The 5,331-nt window shown below is 35.4% G+C and overlaps 1 long non-coding RNA gene across 1 annotated transcript in view; it reads right to left on the reverse strand.

The window, feature by feature from the left end:
• Positions 1–456: 456 nt before the first annotated feature.
• LOC129687882 (uncharacterized) overlaps positions 457–5,331 on the reverse strand; it is a 24,637-nt gene continuing 19,762 nt past the window's right edge. Inside the window, exon 3 of the long non-coding RNA XR_008721835.1 lies at positions 457–603. This is a non-coding gene — a long non-coding RNA (uncharacterized LOC129687882). The remainder of the gene's footprint in view (positions 604–5,331) is intronic.

A 5,331-nucleotide genomic window follows, 5' to 3' on the forward strand; every position in this document is an offset into this window, starting at 1 on the left:
GAATTCTGATGTAATTCTAGGAGTGTTAACTATGATTCTATAAAATAATGTATTACCCAGTACTTAGTAAGTGCAAAGTGCCATTAATATTGAATAATATAATAAAGAGCAGCACTCTCTAGTTGGTTTATATTATTAATATTTAAAACAGTAAAATGTAAAAATAATAGAAAATTATGTCATTAATATAGTTATCTTTATCATCCCAAGACCCAGAAATTGTTTTGCATATCCAGATGCAAATTTAATTTTTTTTTCTAAATATTTCACATGCAATATAATCTTAAATGAATTTCATTTGCATCATCTCTAGCCTTAAAAGATTAAAAAATCTAACATAGAGACAGAAACACACCAATGATTCCCAATACAAATGTGTCACATCAAAAAGGAACAGTGCACAAAGAGAGCTGGGTACATATCTTATCTGTGCAGATGGCCCCCAACGTAGAGTAGTATGACTTATGACTTGCTACCTTCAACCTCGTACAAGAGCAGTGAGCATTTGGCAATAGCAAACATACTTCAAAGTTTGAGTTCAGTGTTTCGAGCATTTCTCCAGGCCAACAGGACACAGTGATGCTCCCTGGAAACAGTGGGCAGCTGAGGAGAACCGTACTTCAGTCAGTCATACAGTCTTCAAGATAGACAGTTCTTTAAAGCATAGTAAGTTGCTTAACTATTATTTTTGATACTGTACATATCGTATCTGGATTGTTTTCTCTAAGAAAGAGTCTTGGTATGCAGCTCAGGCTGGCTTTGAATTTTTGATACTTCTAACTTACCTTCTGGAGTACTGTGATTATTGGTGGGTGCCACTGTGGGCCCACTTGAAATATAGTTATAACTTAAAATGCATTCAGTGGGATAATTTTGCCAGGGAATAACTCCATTTTGAATCAAAAAGGATCTCCACAGGATAAGAATGTCTTCTAGAGAGTAGTGGCATTCTGAGCCTTCTTTGGTAGATGCTGTGGTCTGCTGTCCTCAGATTACCACCTAGGAACGTGGATACCCATTCCTCCAAATTGCATCATGTGTTTGCTGCCGGTAATGATAAAGTAAATCTCACCCCCAGCATATGTCCCAGGTTAAAGGGAGCTGTCTGATATAGACTTATACCTTTTTCTGTGGCCATCTCAATGGCAAGAGGCTCTAAAGTTCCATCCACTGACCTAAATTTGGGACGGTTTTACCAGTTTTAGAGTACACGTGGGATTAATATGGTCTTTATTGCAATTCCATATCAACTCAAATTTTATTTTGCACAGTTGTGATTCCATAGCCCCAGTGTAGGCTTTGATTCCAAAAGTGTGTTCCTTACCCAACTCCATCTTTGAGTCTGCTTTCTAGGAAAGCCCACATATATATGACACGTGATTTTTGTAACAAGGAGTCAAAACCTAACAACCTCTATAATGGATTCTGAAGACAGTAACCAGTTGGCAAACAGGCATCATCTCCAGCCGTGGATGAGGGAATTTGCATACAAAGTACTAGTGGCTAGAGCTTTTACCAGTTTGTAGATAATTGGGACAGAACAACTATGGGATGGTTTTGTACAGTCTGAGGATTAAATAAAGTTTTGAGAAAGGGCATGGTCATAGGAACTACAGAAGTGGGTACATATTTCATGAATTACCAGAAACTTTAGAGACAGACAGTGCAAGGCTGAAGGTGACTGGTAACTCTTTTGAGGCCAATTATAAAGAAAAAGACTTTAATAGTACCACGCAGAGACTTTGCTTTCCTTGGGGTTGAACTGTTTCCAAGAAGTTAATTCATGTGGTATCAGAGTCCTCAAGAAGGTTGAAAGGTTGGCTACACAAAGATTAAGGTAGGATGTGCACACTGTGACATCTAATAGGACAACTTTTACCCACACATTAAGAAGTTTTGTATCTTGAATATGTAGGTGGCTAAACTAGGGTATTATATCATAACTAGAGTCCAGGTCCCCAGAAGAAATGTAAAAGCCGTGTGCACAGACAGCTAGCTCAACATGACAGCCTGCTTGTAATCCTACTACTGAGGAAGAAGACAAGGAAAATTATATCATTAATATAGTTATCTTTATCACCCCAAGACCCAGAAATTGTTTTGCATATCCATATTGCATATCCAAATTTAAATTTGCAAATTTAAATTTTTTTTCTAAATATTTCACATGCAATATAATCTTAAATGAATTTCAATATTCAGTTTTTGTTTCATTTTGTTTAAGACATATCAAAGCTATTCTTAAACAACTGACCTTTCATTGATAAACATAAACTCTGTACATGTATGGTATGCAGTATGATATTCTGCAGTACACTTTGTGGAATGGAAAAAATCAAGCTAATTAATTAATATATTTATTACCTGATAATTTATTTTTAATTTATTATGTAGTAGATGCTTAGCTTCCAATAAAAGTAATTAAAATCTCTCACTTAATCCATTTTTTGTGAATGGGAATAAAATGCATTTCTTTCAGGGGAAAAAGAAAAGTAATCCCAATAATTCCACAGTTTAGGAAATTCATGTATACACCTAACAAGCCAGGAAATGTTTAGAAGAAAACAGATCAAATTAAAAACAATAGATTATAGTTTATTGGAAGAAAATTGTCATCTTGGATGAGAGTTTTGTCAAAATGGACAAAACTTGTTCAAAAACAGTATCATTTATTGATGACACTTAATTTAAATGAAAACCACATGGAAATTGAGGCAAGAAAATACTAATTCTGTCCTATCCCACAGATTCCAAAAAAAAAGACAAATATTCAGATTTTGTTTATTTTAGTCTAAGAACTAATTGATGGCAGCGTGTTCAAAATATATTAATGTCTTTTATCCATCCAAAATTTAAATATCTTTCAAGAATTTAAGATTTTGCTATCTTGATGTTTTCATATTCATTATTTAAAATGATTACCTTCCTTCTAGAATGTACATTTGTATGTTTTAATCTATATGCCTAGAAGCAAGGACATGATTATTACCTTTAGTATTTAGTTCTTCTTAGTTATATGCTTTTACTTGTGTGAGAATCTAGATAATATTAATATAGAAAATTAGAACCAGGTTTTACCCCTTGGAGGCTTTGCAAATTTTACTTGAGTTGGCTAGATTTTATATCTTTTATATTGTAAAATATAAATTCACATACTCATGACTTTGAAATTTTAGTATAAATGCTCTGGCATAAAGCAGATTATGCTAATGTGTCACAATTTTGGGGACCATTTGATATCTAAGTATGTATTTTAAACCAAACATGTTTAATATTGCTTTGATAATCTTATTTTTGACTTTTATATGACCCAATATCTCATGGTTACTATCTATAGAATATGATGAAACCAAGAAAACATTTCATTTATTTGAAAGTAATCATTATTTATCAAACAGGTTCACAAAGTAAGCATGTAGCTAATGACTCAAATGTTGCTGATAATGGCAAATATATTTGTAGTAGCTTCTAATAAGAGTTTTCCTAAAAGAAACGATGTCTCTAAAGAGTCAACACTCTGGATGTAGCTTTTCCCTTAGGGCCACTTGATTTAAATGATTCTCAGTTGTTCTACTTGTATGGAATGGGAAACACCAAAATACAGATTGGCAGCCTTTTCTGTAGTTTCTACTTCGTGCTGACTCAGTTTTCCTTCATCCAATTAAAATATTTATAGCGGCTGTAATAAAATCCACTCAGGATTATTTGGATGAAAAAGACGTATTTTGTTTCTGAGATTTAGCTCCTTTGTATTACTCCACTTCTTCCTCTTCCTTCATGGCCATTCGCACCCATTGCGAACTAGAATTATTGTTTTAACCATTCTCATTCATTCAACAACCGATCTGCTAGTGAAGTGACTGGCTCTAGGACCAAGTCTTACACGTGCTATTTCAGGTCTGCTCTGGCAGCTCTCACAATTTGTGTGGCAGCATTCATATGGAGTCTATCTTTCCCCACAAAGGTCTCATGGACACTCTACATTGTAGCTTTCTGGAGAGGGTTGCCAAGACCAGGGACTCTGTGTCTGGACCTGCTGAGGCAGGTACTCTGTGTACCCGTACTCCAAATTCTGGCACCCCTGCAGATGTTTGGTTGTCTCCTATGTCGAGGCTGAGTGCTTCCAAAGACTTCGTTATAAGGATGTTTGCTGATTCATTTATTTTTCTACCCTTCCCCATTACTTACTGGTCTCTTGTTTGTGGGGACATAGTGAGGACTCTGGGCATTGATTCTTACTCATTTCTATATTTACACTCAATCCTTTCCTGGGAGTGTCCCATGGAGATCATGGAACGCTGGGAGACAGCATCACTTCTTGCTGCTTACTTATTTATACTGTTGACTTAAGTAAAAAAAAAAATGGTTTATTTCTTTGCTTTTTGGCTTGTTGTCTTTAACTATGATCAAGATGAATGAGCATCATGACACCCTTGACACATGATAGCCCTTTCAACCGATAAAACTATGTTTTGAGACCTGTCTGATGAACTGATAGAGAAAACCTGGGTCAGAACTGAATGCCCAGTCCTTCCGGGCTGGCAATCTGTAATGAAGGGAAGTTATCAGAAAAAAACTGATGTCACAGCATTAGTTAATTGGGATTTTAGTGTTTACAATGAATAAAAATGTTGATATAACATTCTTAGTTACATAGATTCCAAATGAATTCAATTTGAATTCTAAGTCTCATCATTCTCCAAAATGTCATGCCACACATATATAAAATGGGCTAGAAAACAATAATTTGTTGGTATATTTACTTTATAGCAGATTCAATGAAGGCGGCTTCAGGTGATTTTGTTGCTCATTATTGAAACATAGTTTTCCCTTTATTGTGACTTCCATCATATCTAGTAGATTTCTTGTTAACAACATTCCCCACACTTTTCACGCGTCATATTTTCAAATGCTCCTTGTTGAGATCTCCTGTGAACATTGGTCTGTAGGGTCACCCTCTGTTATCTCCATGTAGCAGAATGGGATCATGGGCGTGAGCAAGTGAGTGCAGGTATAATGCAGTTCTGCCAACGAGAGCCTCTAACCTAACCCCAAGAATGGACCCAAGACTACACATCTTTGCTTGTTACAAATTCAACCAGATGGTGAAAGTTCACGGGGATTATACTAGAGGAAGAACCCATAGATTGTTGGTTAAGACCTAGTGATTAGAAGACTAGACTATGATAGAATACAACTCTATTGGTTATATGTATAAGACCATCCACCAAATTACATTGGTACTCCTTTCTCTCTCTCTCTCTTTCTTTCTTTCTCTCTTTCTTTCTTTCTTTCTTTCTTTCTTTCTTTCTTTCTTTCTTTCTTTCTTTC

This window comes from Psammomys obesus, unplaced genomic scaffold (genome assembly GCF_907164565.1).
Source record: "Psammomys obesus unplaced genomic scaffold, mPsaObe1.curated_primary_1811, whole genome shotgun sequence".
In the NCBI taxonomy this organism is placed as follows: Eukaryota; Metazoa; Chordata; class Mammalia; order Rodentia; family Muridae; genus Psammomys; species Psammomys obesus.